Below are 16,084 nucleotides of genomic sequence, written 5' to 3' on the forward strand. Positions count from 1 at the left end.
CTCACCTTAATAGCAACGAAGTAACCACACAAATATACGAACAGCAAATGAAGTAAAGTGATCAGGAATGATCACAACGCCGACCTATAAATAAAGCAGGTCGATATAAATAACTAACTTAGGTCAAGTCTTAGTATGATAGCTATTGTACATGTTGCAAGTAGACATAGAATAACACTCAACATGCATCGGTTTGATCGGAACAGCGTACGGACACACACTTTTTATTTTTAGAAAGTTTCTATTTTTAGCAGGTTTCCATTTTTGGAAAGTTTCTATTTTAGGAAAGTTTCTATTTTAGGAAAGTTTCTATTTTTGGAAAGTTTCCAAATTTAGAAAGTTTCCATATTTAAAAAGTTGTTATTTTTAGAAAGTTTTTAAGTTAGGAAAGTTTCCTTATTTAGAAAGTCAACAAAAGTCAACTGAAAGTCAAAGTCAACCGAAAGTCAACTCAAAAGTCAGCCTTGGTCAAACATAGTCAACATTAATTTTTAAAGTGTAAGTTGTAATAATAATATAAGTTATAATGTTAATTAAAGTTAAATATGTATAATTATGTCATAACATAAGTTTAATTAGATTAAAATGAATTATTAAAGTTAACATAAGTTTAAATGATATAATTAATATAACATAAGTATTTAATTAATTAATTAAATATTAATCATAATATAATTATTATTAATTAATAGTAAATTTTAAATCATATCATAAGTATTATTAATTAATAATGAATTATTAATCATATCATAAGTTTCTAATTTTAATTATTAAATCATAAATATTTAATAATTAAATTATAATTAAATAATAACTAAGCCTTATAATAATTAAATAATTAATTAATCCTTATTATAAGTCTCATTATAATAATCTCATAATATAAGTTTAATACTTATCATAAGTATTTTTCATTAATAATAAAAGTATTATTAATCATAAGTTTAATTAAAAGTTTAATTAAATCATAAGTAATAATTAAATGATATAATAAATATATATCATAAGTCTTAAATTATAATAATTACTTTTTATATCATAAGTAATTTAATAATAATGAAAATCATTATTTATATCATAAGTCATAATTAATAACCATATGTTTTAATTAAAAGTTCATCGGGTCATAACTTGAGCCCCGGGAATCAGTTTTCGGCGAGTCTTATATATATCTTCACTTAACCAACTCACCCGACACCTTAGTGTACTCAAGAACACCCCAAGAACAGCAAACAAGTCGTGACTTACAGCCACTAATCAGTTTGGATCTTCAATCCGCTCAAAAACGTGTTTTAGTCATAACGGGTGATCCGTGGCTCGGATTTCGATGGCCCGAACATGAAAGTTCATCCCATCATCATTCCTAACACACTAGTACACCCTAAAGACTCTAAAAATGATCACAAAGTCGGACCATACCTGTACCAATTCGTTTTCACAATTTAATCTTAACAAAACACCATTTTAATCATATCTAGAGTTCCGGGAATCGAAATGACATGAATCCGGAGTCTAAAATTAATGTCTTGATGAGAGGAACTTATCTAGATACTTTAATTTCACTTTTATATCAGTTACATAATCATAAATGAACGAAAAAGCTATTGTCCCAATTCAATCAAACCGAAAACATGCGATAACGAGTGATTCTATGCATACAATCAATAATCCAACAACATACAAGCACTATAACATCCAAATAAGATCATAATCAGTAAAAATATATAAAAATGAAATATTTAGGGTTTGTGTTCATACCCAAATCAAGAAACGAGAACAAGAGATGTATAGAGCGCGATAAGGAGAATCCGATTATACAAAAAGCCCCATGAATCAAGCTTGAATTTTTGGTGAATGATGGTGATGTTGAGGATGCAGGTGACAGACAAGAAAAGGGAGGAGGAAGAGAGGATTTCACAAATTAAGGTTTAGGTTGAAATGAGAAGTAAAAGTGGTGTTTTGAACAAATGCATCACTAGTTACAAAATTTGGCAAAACCACCCCCCTCCCCTTGATATTTTCAGCCAAAAATAGAAGGGCCCAGCCATATTGAAGTATGGACTAAAAGATTTTAGCCCGAACGCCCGAACGAAACCCGAAACGCGAAAACGCTACTACGCGATTGATTTTTCGGGGAGATAACAAATATGCGACGAATAAAATATATAAACACTAAATATAAACATATGACATTAAAATATCATATTTAAAATAATTAGGGCTTAAAAATCCCAAAAGCAAGACCGTTGGTTTGAAAACCGAAATGATTCGCCGGATAGAAATCCGCGACACGTAGAAACGTACAATTTAAGATATGAATACAAATATTCATATAACACATAATAATTAATATATTATTACAGAAATAATAATATAGGTCATAGAAATGACGTGACACGAATAACAGTTAACGGTCGTTAAATAATTAACGGTAAAAGATAACGGAAAAAGTAGGGTCGTTACAGTACCTTCCCGTTACGGAAATTTCGTCCCGAAATTTAAGCAGGTGCAGGGGTTGATGTAGTGACCCGAACTTTTCCATGTTTATATATATTAATTGAGATTGATATTTACATGATTAAATGTTTCCAACATGTTAAGCAATCAAACTTGTTAAGACTTGATTAATTGAAATATGTTTCATATAGACAATTGACCACCCAAGTTGACCGGTGATTCACGAACGTTAAAACTTGTAAAAACTATATGATGACATATATATGGATATATATATAGTTAACATGATACTATGATAAGTAAACATATCATTAAGTATATTAACAATGAACTACATATGTAAAAACAAGACTACTAACTTAATAATTTTTAAACGAGACATATATGTAACGATTATCGTTGTAAAGACATTTAATGTATATATATCATATTAAGAGATATTCATACATGATAATATCATGATAATATAATAATTTAAAATCTCATTTGATATTATAAACATTGGGTTAATAACATTTAACAAGATCGTTAACCTAAAGGTTTCAAAACAACACTTACATGTAACGACTAACGATGACTTAACGACTCAGTTAAAATGTATATACATGTAGTATTTTAATATGTATTTATACACTTTTGAAAGACTTCAATACACTTATCAAAATACTTCTACTTAACAAAAATGCTTACAATTACATCCTCGTTCAGTTTTATCAACAATTCTACTCGTATGCACCCGTATTCGTACTCGTACAATACACAGCTTTTAGATGTATGTACTATTGGTATATACACTCCAATGATCAGCTCTTAGCAGCCCATGTGAGTCACCTAACACATGTGAGAACCATCATTTGGCAACTAGCATGAAATATCTCATAAAATTACAAAAATATGAGTAATCATTCATGACTTATTTACATGAAAACAAAATTACATATCCTTTATATCTAATCCATACACCAACGACCAAAAACACCTACAAACACTTTCATTCTTCAATTTTCTTCATCTAATTGATCTCTCTCAAGTTCTATCTTCAAGTTCTAAGTGTTCTTCATAAATTCCAAAAGTTCTAGTTTCATAAAATCAAGAATACTTTCAAGTTTGCTAGCTCACTTCCAATCTTGTAATGTGATCATCCAACCTCAAGAAATCTTTGTTTCTTACAGTAGGTTATCATTCTAATACAAGGTAATAATCATATTCAAACTTTGGTTCAATTTCTATAACTATAACAATCTTATTTCAAGTGATGATCTTACTTGAACTTGTTTTCGTGTCATGATTCTGCTTCAAGAACTTCGAGCCATCCAAGGATCCATTGAAGCTAGATCCATTTTTCTCTTTTCCAGTAGGTTTATCCAAAGAACTTAAGGTAGTAATGATGTTCATAACATCATTCAATTCATACATATAAAGCTATCTTATTCGAAGGTTTAAACTTGTAATCACTAGAACATAGTTTAGTTAATTCTAAACTTGTTCGCAAACAAAAGTTAATCCTTCTAACTTGACTTTTAAAATCAACTAAACACATGTTATATATCTATATGATATTCTAACTTAATGATTTAAAACCTGGAAACACGAAAAACACCGTAAAACCGGATTTACGCCGTCGTAGTAACACCGCGGGCTGTTTTGGGTTAGTTAATTAAAAACTATGATAAACTTTGATTTAAAAGTTGTTATTCTGAGAAAATGATTTTTATTATGAACATGAAACTATATCCAAAAATTATGGTTAAACTCAAAGTGGAAGTATGTTTTCTAAAATGGTCATCTAGACGTCGTTCTTTCGACTGAAATGACTACCTTTACAAAAACGACTTGTAACTTATTTTTCCGACTATAAACCTATACTTTTTCTGTTTAGATTCATAAAATAGAGTTCAATATGAAACCATAGCAATTTGATTCACTCAAAACGGATTTAAAATGAAGAAGTTATGGGTAAAACAAGATTGGATAATTTTTCTCATTTTAGCTACGTGAAAATTGGTAACAAATCTATTCCAACCATAACTTAATCAACTTGTATTGTATATTATGTAATCTTGAGATACCATAGACACGTATACAATGTTTTGACCTATCATGTCGACACATCTATATATATTTCGGAACAACCATAGACACTCTATATGTGAATGTTGGAGTTAGCTATACAGGGTTGAGGTTGATTCCAAAATATATATAGTTTGAGTTGTGATCAATACTGAGATACGTATACACTGGGTCGTGGATTGATTCAAGATAATAATTATTGATTTATTTCTGTACATCTAACTGTGGACAACTAGTTGTAGGTTACTAACGAGGACATCTAACTTAATAAACTTAAAACATCAAAATATATTAAAAGTGTTGTAAATATATTTTGAACATACTTTGATATACATGTATATATTGTTATAGGTTCGTGAATCAACCAGTGGCCAAGTCTTACTTCCCGACGAAGTAAAAATCTGTGAAAGTGAGTTATAGTCCCACTTTTAAAATCTAATATTTTTGGGATGAGAATACATGCAGGTTTTATAAATGATTTACAAAATAGACACAAGTACGTGAAACTACATTCTATGGTTGAATTATCGAAATCGAATATGCCCCTTTTTATTAAGTCTGGTAATCTAAGAATTAGGGAACAGACACCCTAATTGACGCGAATCCTAAAGATAGATCTATTGGGCCTAACAAACCCCATCCAAAGTACCGGATGCTTTAGTACTTCGAAATTTATATCATATCCGAAGGGTGTCCCGGAATGATGGGGATATTCTTATATATGCATCTTGTTAATGTCGGTTACCAGGTGTTCACCATATGAATGATTTTTATCTCTATGTATGGGATGTGTATTGAAATATGAAATCTTGTGGTCTATTATTATGATTTGATATATATAGGTTAAACCTATAACTCACCAACATTTTTGTTGACGTTTTAAGCATGTTTATTCTCAGGTGATTATTAAGAGCTTCCGCTGTCGCATACTTAAATAAGGACGAGATTTGGAGTCCATGCTTGTATGATATTGTGTAAAAACTGCATTCAAGAAACTTATTTTGTTGTAGCATATTTGTATTGTAAACCATTATGTAATGGTCGTGTGTAAACAGGATATTTTAGATTATCATTATTTGATAATCTACGTAAAGCTTTTTAAAACCTTTATCTATGAAATAAAGGTTATGGTTTGTTTTAAAAATGAATGCAGTCTTTGAAAAACGTCTCATATAGAGGTGAAAACCTCGCAACGAAATCAATTAATATGGAACGTTTTTAATCAATAAGAACGGGACATTCCAGTTGGTATCCGAGTGTTGGTCTTAGAGAACCAGAATTTTGCATTAGTGTGTCTTATCGAGTTTGTTAGGATGCATTAGTTAGTCTGGACTTCGATCGTGTTTACTTGAAAATTGATTGCTTAACAAATTTTGTTGGAAACTATATATTTTTAACATGTGAATATTATGTGATATATTAATCTCTTAACGCGTTTGATATTATGTGATAGATGTCTACCTCTAGAACAAGTCCCATTGACTCACCTAATAATAATGAAGAGTCAAATGTAAATTGGAATGATTCGTGGACTGATTCACAAGTTCCCGAAGAGGAACCGGAAGAAGAGTCGGAACCGGAAGAAGAATCGGAACCGGAAGAAGAATCAGAACCGGGTGAAGAAATAGAACCGGTAGGGGAAATAATAAAATGGTTAAGTAAAAGAAAATCCTCAACCAACAGACCAAGGTTAATTATGGTCAATGATGTTTCCGCCAAGAAAGCAAAATATTGGGAGGATTACCAATTCTCCGATGAATCGGATTCCGACGAGAATTCCGATGATGTTATAGAAATTACCCCAACTGAATTTAAAAAGGCAAAAGAAAATAATAAGGGAAAGGGTATAAAAATAGAGAAATCTAATTCCAACCCCGATGAACTTTATATGTATCGTCAACCCCCGAAGTCCTTAAGTTGTAACAATGACCCGGGAACCTCTAAACCACCAGGTTTTTCTAAACCAATGTGGATCACGACGGCTCGTATTAGGGGAACATCATATATCCCTAGAAACTTGGCAAAACGAACCAAAACCGAAGAAGAAGAAACAAGCGAGTCGGAATAAGATAGTTGTATTCGTGTGGTGTAATATATGTAATATAGTGTGCTTATGCTTTATGATATATGTAAAAATTGCTTGTATTAATAAGTATTTTTTTTTATGAATCTAACTCTTGTCTATTTTACAGTATAAAAACACAAAATGGATAGACAACCCAATATTTTAAGAGACCTACCCGGAGACATGATTGATGAAATCTTGTCTAGAGTCGGTCAGAATTCTTCGGCACAACTATTTAAGGCGAGATCAGTTTGTAAGACATTCGAAGAACGTTCCAAGAATGCCTTGGTTTATAAAAGGCTTTCGTTCAAAAGATGGGGGATATCACATTGGGAAATCCATAAGTTACGATGTGTTTACTTTGACGCATATATTGCGGGGAACCCAAATGCTATTTTACGCAATGGGTTAAGAAATTATTTTGACTCAATATATTCGAATATTGGACTTCGTGATTTAGAAAAAGCGGCTAACATGCAACATAAAGAAGCATGTTATGCTTACGGATTAGTAATGTTCGCTTCTCACCAAAGTGAGAACAAGAACATCGGGCTACAACTATTAAACAAAACGTTCCCACAAGTGACGGAGTCGGTAATTGGGGTAAGAAATGAGGTTTTTAGATTGTTACGGGACTGTTGGACATTATGTAACCCTCGTCCCTTTGACGACGTTACAACATGCTGTCTTATCAACGGCCATAACGGTTATGTTCCACAAGACCAAGGATGGGAAGTAATCCTAGTAAAACCAGAATGCATGACTTGTTTCTGGACGTATGAATTACGTGTCTTTATTGCCTTTGCTGAACGACTTGTGTACTAGCTAGAATTATCTTCACAACCATCTTGTATCAAATTTATTGTGTGCTATATTTCATGCTATATGTAAAATAAGCGGTATTGTAAGTTTGTAAAATATTGTGTAAAAGTTTGAACGCGAAATATTATTATAATCAGTTTTTCATATAGAATTGTAGTAGTTGAATTGTATATTAGCTACTAAGTATGAACTTAACGGGTAGGTCCTACCCGAATTTAAACTTATAAAACGCTAATATGAAGAAAAAGCTTTTATAAATGAGTTCATATTATGCTACGAAATACTATTAACTACTCTTAATATTCTGTATGATTAACTTGTTCCATTTAACTATTTTGAAGGAAATGGCACCGACTACTCGACACACCGTGAATATGAATGAAGAGGAATTCCGTACTTTTCTAGCTTCAAACATAGCCGCAGTACAGGCTGCGCTACATACCAACAATAACCTTGGATCTAGCAGTACAGGAAATCGTGTAGGATGCACCTACAAAGAATTCACTGCCTGCAAACCTTTGGAATTTGATGGAACCGAAGGACCGATCGGATTGAAACGGTGGACCGAGAAGGTCGAATCGGTGTTTGCCATAAGTAAGTGTACTGAAGAGGACAAAGTAAAGTACGCTACGCATACCTTCACAGGTTCTGCGTTAACATGGTGGAATACCTATCTAGAGCAAGTGGGACAAGATGATGCGTACGCACTACCGTGGTCAGCATTAAAGCACTTGATGAACGAGAAGTACCGTCCCAGAACCGAGGTCAATAAGCTCAAGACAGAACTTAGAGGGTTACGAACCCAAGGATTTGATATTACCACGTACGAAAGACGATTCACAGAATTGTGCCTATTGTGTCCGGGAGCATTCGAAGATGAGGAAGAGAAGATCGACGCGTTTGTGAAAGGATTACCGGAAAGAATCCAAGAAGATATAAGTTCACACGAGCCCGCCTCCATACAACAGGCATGTAGAATGGCTCACAAACTCGTGAACCAGATTGAAGAAAGAATTAAAGAACAGACTGCTGAAGAGGCCAATGTGAAGCAAGTCAAAAGAAAGTGGGAGGAAAACGGTGATAAGAATCACCAATACAACAACAACAGCAATTACAACAATAATCGCAACAATTATCCCAGCAATCGCAACATCAATCGCAACTACAACAAACGGCCCAACAACAACAACAACAACAACAGCAACTACAACAATCATCCCAACAACAATAATAACCGCAACAACAACAATAATCAGAAGCAGCTATGCCAAAGGTGTGAAAAGAATCACTCGGGGTTCTGGACCAAATTTTGCAACAAGTGTAAAAGAAATGGTCATAGCGTGGCGAAGTGTGAGGTCTACGGACCAGGGGTTAATAGAACGAAAGGAACAAATGGTGTCGGAACGAGTAATGGCGGAGCAAGTAGTGTCGGAGCAAGTTATGCCAATGTAGTTTGTTATAAATGTGGAAAACCGGGCCACATTATTAGAAATTGCCCGAACCAGGAGAACACGAATGGACAAGGCCGTGGAAGAGTTTTCAATATTAATGCGGCAGAGGCACAGGAAGACCCGGAGCTTGTTACGGGTACGTTTCTTATTGACAATAAATCTGCTTACGTTTTATTTGATTCGGGTGCGGATAGAAGCTATATGAGTAGAGATTTTTGTGCTAAATTAAGTTGTCCATTGACGCCTTTGGATAGTAAATTTTTACTCGAATTAGCAAATGGTAAATTAATTTCAGCAGATAATATATGTCGGAATCGAGAAATTAAACTGGTTAGCGAAACATTTAAGATTGATTTGATACCAGTAGAGTTAGGGAGTTTTGATGTGATAATCGGTATGGACTGGTTGAAAGAAGTGAAAGAGGAGATCGTTTGTTACAAAAATGCAATTCGCATTATACGAGAAAAAGGAAAACCCTTAATGGTGTACGGAGAAAAGGGCAATACGAAGCTACATCTTATTAGTAATTTGAAGGCACAAAAACTAATAAGAAAAGGTTGCTATGTTGTTCTAGCACACGTCGAGAAAGTACAAACTGAAGAAAAGAGCATCAATGATGTTCCCATTGCAAAAGAATTTCCCAATGTATTTCTGAAAGAATTACCGGGATTACCCCCACATCGATCCGTTGAATTTCAAATAGATCTTGTACCAGGAGCTGCACCAATAGCTCGTGCTCCTTACAGACTCGCACCCAGCGAGATGAAAGAACTACAAAGCCAATTACAAGAACTTTTAGAGCGTGGTTTCATTCAACCAAGCACATCACCGTGGGGAGCTCCTGTTTTGTTTGTCAAGAAGAAAGATGGTACATTCAGGTTGTGTATCGACTACTGAGAGTTGAACAAACTTACCATCAAGAACCGCTACCCACTACCGAGAATCGATGACTTATTTGATCAACTACAAGGCTCGTCTGTTTATTCAAAGATTGACTTACGTTCCGGGTATCATCAAATGCGGGTGAAAGAAGATGATATTCCAAAGACTGCTTTCAGAACACGTTACGGTCATTACGAGTTTATGGTCATGCCGTTTGGTTTAACTAATGCACCAGCTGTGTTCATGGACCTTATGAACCGAGTGTGTGGACCATACCTTGACAAGTTTGTTATTTTTTTCATTGATGACATACTTATTTACTCAAAGAATGACCAAGAACACGGTGAACATTTAAGAAAGGTGTTAGAAGTATTGAGGAAGGAAGAATTGTACGCTAAGTTTTCAAAGTGTGCATTTTGGTTGGAAGAAGTTCAATTCCTCGGTCACATAGTGAACAAAGAAGGTATTAAGGTGGATCCGGCAAAGATAGAAACTGTTGAAAAGTGGGAAACTCCGAAAACTCCGAAACACATACGCCAGTTTTTAGGACTAGCTGGTTACTACAGAAGGTTCATCCAAGACTTTTCCAGAATAGCAAAACCCTTGACTGCATTAACGCATAAAGGGAAGAAATTTGAATGGAATGATGAACAAGAGAAAGTGTTTCAGTTATTGAAGAAAAAGCTAACTACGGCACCTATATTGTCATTGCCCGAAGGGAATGATGATTTTGTGATTTATTGTGATGCATCAAAGCAAGGTCTCGGTTGTGTATTAATGCAACGAACGAAGGTGATTGCTTATGCGTCTAGACAATTGAAGATTCACGAACAAAATTATACGACGCATGATTTGGAATTAGGAGCGGTTGTTTTTGCATTAAAGACTTGGAGGCACTACTTATATGGGGTCAAAAGTATTATATATACCGACCACAAAAGTCTTCAACACATATTTAATCAGAAACAACTGAATATGAGGCAGCGTAGGTGGATTGAATTATTGAATGATTACGACTTTAAGATTCGTTACCACCCGGGGAAGGCAAATGTGGTAGCCGATGCCTTGAGCAGGAAGGACAGAGAACCCATTCGAGTAAAATCTATGAATATAATGATTCATAATAACATTAATACTCAAATAAAGGATGCGCAACAAGGAGTTTTAAAAGAGGGAAATTTAAAGGATGAAATACCCAAAGGATCGGAGAAGCATCTTAATATTCGGGAAGACGGAACCCGGTATAGGGCTGAAAGGATTTGGGTACCAAAATTTGGAGATATGAGAGAAATGGTACTTAGAGAAGCTCATAAAACCAGATACTCAATACATCCTGGAACGGGAAAGATGTACAAGGATCTCAAGAAACATTTTTGGTGGCCGGGTATGAAAGTTGATGTTGCTAAATACGTAGGAGAATGTTTGACGTGTTCTAAGGTCAAAGCTGAGCATCAGAAACCATCAGGTCTACTTCAACAACCCGAAATCCCGGAATGGAAATGGGAAAACATTACCATGGATTTCATCACTAAATTGCCAAGGACTGCAAGTGGTTTTGATACTATTTGGGTAATAGTTGATCGTCTCACCAAATCAGCACACTTCCTGCCAATTAGAGAAGATGACAAGATGGAGAAGTTAGCACGACTGTATTTGAAGGAAGTCGTCTCCAGACATGGAATACCAATCTCTATTATCTCTGATAGGGATGGCAGATTTATTTCAAGATTCTGGCAGACATTACAGCAAGCATTAGGAACTCGTCTAGACATGAGTACTGCCTATCATCCACAAACTGATGGGCAGAGCGAAAGGACGATACAAACGCTTGAAGACATGCTACGAGCATGTGTTATTGATTTCGGAAACAGTTTGGATCGACATCTACCGTTAGCAGAATTTTCCTACAACAGCAGCTACCATTCAAGCATTGAGATGGCGCCGTTTGAAGCACTTTATGGTAGAAAGTGCAGGTCTCCGATTTGTTGGAGTGAAATGGGGGATAGACAGATTACGGGTCCGGAGATTATACAAGAAACTACCGAGAAGATCATCCAAATTCAACAACGGTTGAAAACCGCCCAAAGTCGACAAAAGAGCTACGATGACATTAAAAGAAAAGATATAGAATTTGAAATTGGAGAGATGGTCATGCTTAAAGTTGCACCTTGGAAAGGCGTTGTTCGATTTGGTAAACGAGGGAAATTAAATCCAAGGTATATTGGACCATTCAAGATTATTGATCGTGTCGGACCAGTAGCTTACCGACTAGAGTTACCTCAACAACTCGCGGCTGTACATAACACTTTCCACGTCTCGAATTTGAAGAAATGTTTTGCTAAATAAGATCTCACTATTCCGTTAGATGAAATCCAAATCAACAAAAAACTTCAATTCATCGAAGAACCCGTCGAAATAATGGATCGTGAGGTTAAAAGACTTAAGCAAAACAAGATACCAATTGTTAAGGTTCGATGGAATGCTCGTAGAGGACCCGAGTTCACCTGGGAGCGTGAAGATCAGATGAAGAAGAAATACCCGCATCTATTTCCAGAAGATTCGTCAACACCTTCAACAGCTTAAAATTTCGGGACGAAATTTATTTAACGGGTAGGTACTGTAGTGACCCGAACTTTTCCATGTTTATATATATTAATTGAGATTGATATTTACATGATTAAATGTTTCCAACATGTTAAGCAATCAAACTTGTTAAGACTTGATTAATTGAAATATGTTTCATATAGACAATTGACCACCCAAGTTGACCGGTGATTCACGAACGTTAAAACTTGTAAAAACTATATGATGACATATATATGGATATATATATAGTTAACATGATACTATGATAAGTAAACATATCATTAAGTATATTAACAATGAACTACATATGTAAAAACAAGACTACTAACTTAATAATTTTTAAACGAGACATATATGTAACGATTATCGTTGTAAAGACATTTAATGTATATATATCATATTAAGAGATATTCATACATGATAATATCATGATAATATAATAATTTAAAATCTCATTTGATATTATAAACATTGGGTTAACAACATTTAACAAGACCGTTAACCTAAAGGTTTCAAAACAACACTTACATGTAACGACTAACGATGACTTAACGACTCAGTTAAAATGTATATACATGTAGTGTTTTAATATGTATTTATACACTTTTGAAAGAGTTCAATACACTTATCAAAATACTTCTACTTAACAAAAATGCTTACAATTACATCCTCGTTCAGTTTCATCAACAATTCTACTCGTATGCACCCGTATTCGTACTCGTACAATACATAGCTTTTAGATGTATGTACTATTGGTATATACACTCCAATGATCAGCTCTTAGCAGCCCATGTGAGTCACCTAACACATGTGGGAACCATCATTTGGCAACTAGCATGAAATATCTCATAAAATTACAAAAATATGAGTAATCATTCATGACTTATTTACATGAAAACAAAATTACATATCCTTTATATCTAATCCATACACCAACGACCAAAAACACCTACAAACACTTTCATTCTTCAATTTTCTTCATCTAATTGATCTCTCTCAAGTTCTATCTTCAAGTTCTAAGTGTTCTTCATAAATTCCAAAAGTTCTAGTTTCATAAAATCAAGAATACTTTCAAGTTTGCTAGCTCACTTCCAATCTTGTAAGGTGATCATCAAACCTCAAGAAATCTTTGTTTCTTACAGTAGGTTATCATTATAATACAAGGTAATAATCATATTCAAACTTTGGTTCAATTTCTATAACTATAACAATCTTATTTCAAGTGATGATCTTACTTGAACTTGTTTTCGTGTCATGATTCTGCTTCAAGAACTTCGAGCCATCCAAGGATCCATTGAAGCTAGATCCATTTTTCTCTTTTCTAGTAGGTTTATCCAAAGAACTTAAGGTAGTAATGATGTTCATAACATCATTCGATTCATACATATAAAGCTATCTTATTCGAAGGTTTAAACTTGTAATCACTAGAACATAGTTTAGTTAATTCTAAACTTGTTCACAAACAAAAGTTAATCCTTCTAACTTGACTTTTAAAATCAACTAAACACATGTTATATATCTATATGATATGCTAACTTAATGATTTAAAACCTGGAAACACGAAAAACACCGTAAAACCGGATTTACGCCGTCGTAGTAACACCGCGGGCTGTTTTGGGTTAGTTAATTAAAAACTATGATAAACTTTGATTTAAAAGTTGTTATTCTGAGAAAATGATTTTTATTATGAACATGAAACTATATCCAAAAATTATGGTTAAACTCAAAGTGGAAGTATGTTTTCTAAAATGGTCATCTAGACGTCGTTCTTTCGACTGAAATGACTACCTTTACAAAAATGACTTGTAACTTATTTTTCCGACTATAAACCTATACTTTTTCTGTTTAGATTCATAAAATAGAGTTCAATATGAAACCATAGCAATTTGATTCACTCAAAACGGATTTAAAATGAAGAAGTTATGGGTAAAACAAGATTGGATAATTTTTCTCATTTTAGCTACGTAAAAATTGGTAACAAATCTATTCCAACCATAACTTAATCAACTTGTATTGTATATTATGTAATCTTGAGATACCATAGACACGTATACAATGTTTCGACCTATCATGTCGACACATCTATATATATTTCGGAACAACCATAGACACTCTATATGTGAATGTTGGAGTTAGCTATACAGGGTTGAGGTTGATTCCAAAATATATATAGTTTGAGTTGTGATCAATACTGAGATACGTATACAGTGGGTCGTGGATTGATTCAAGATAATAATTATTGATTTATTTCTGTACATCTAACTGTGGACAACTAGTTGTAGGTTACTAACGAGGACAGCTGACTTAATAAACTTAAAACATCAAAATATATTAAAAGTGTTGTAAATATATTTTGAACATACTTTGATATACATGTATATATTGTTATAGGTTCGTGAATCAACCAGTGGCCAAGTCTTACTTCCCGACGAAGTAAAAATCTGTGAAAGTGAGTTATAGTCCCACTTTTAAAATCTAATATTTTTGGGATGAGAATACATGCAGGTTTTATAAATGATTTACAAAATAGACACAAGTACGTGAAACTACATTCTATGGTTGAATTATCGAAATCGAATATGCCCCTTTTTATTAAGTCTGGTAATCTAAGAATTAGGGAACAGACACCCTAATTGACGCGAATCCTAAAGATAGATCTATTGGGCCTAACAAACCCCATCCAAAGTACCGGATGCTTTAGTACTTCGAAATTTATATCATATCCGAAGGGTGTCCCGGAATGATGGGGATATTCTTATATATGCATCTTGTTAATGTCGGTTACCAGGTGTTCACCATATGAATGATTTTTATCTCTATGTATGAGATGTGTATTGAAATATGAAATCTTGTGGTCTATTATTATGATTTGATATATATAGGTTAAACCTATAACTCACCAACATTTTTGTTGACGTTTTAAGCATGTTTATTCTCAGGTGATTATTAAGAGCTTCCGCTGTCGCATACTTAAATAAGGACGAGATTTGGAGTCCATGCTTGTATGATATTGTGTAAAAACTGCATTCAAGAAACTTATTTTGTTGTAGCATATTTGTATTGTAAACCATTATGTAATGGTCGTGTGTAAACAGGATATTTTAGATTATCATTATTTGATAATCTACGTAAAGCTTTTTAAAACCTTTATCTATGAAATAAAGGTTATGGTTTGTTTTAAAAATGAATGCAGTCTTTGAAAAACGTCTCATATAGAGGTGAAAACCTCGCAACGAAATCAATTAATATGGAACGTTTTTAATCAATAAGAACGGGACATTTCAGTTGACTCAGCATCTGAGAACAAATGTGGGTACTTCTACTTCATCTGATCTTCACGCTCCCAAGTGAACTCGGGACCGCGTCTGGAGTTCCATCTAACCCGGACAATAGGAATTCTACTCTGCTTAAGAGTCTTTACCTCTCGGTCCATAATTTCAATAGGTTCCTCAATAAAATGAAGTTGCTTATCAAAATGCAGCTCCTCAAGAGGAATGGTCTCATCGGCCTCGGTCGAACACTTCTTCAAATTTGACACGTGAAAAACGTCATGAACAGCACTGAGTTCTTGGGAAAATCTCAAACGATAAGCCACGGGTCCAACTCTCTCAATAATCTCGAACGGTCCAACAAAACGAGGATTCAAATTTCCCCTTTTACCAAAATGTACCGCACCTTTCCAAGGTGATACCTTTAACATAACACGGTCACTGACCTGAAATTCAATATCTTTCCTTCTCTTATTGGCATA

Source organism: Rutidosis leptorrhynchoides, chromosome 1 (assembly GCF_046630445.1).
Source record: "Rutidosis leptorrhynchoides isolate AG116_Rl617_1_P2 chromosome 1, CSIRO_AGI_Rlap_v1, whole genome shotgun sequence".
In the NCBI taxonomy this organism is placed as follows: Eukaryota; Viridiplantae; Streptophyta; class Magnoliopsida; order Asterales; family Asteraceae; genus Rutidosis; species Rutidosis leptorrhynchoides.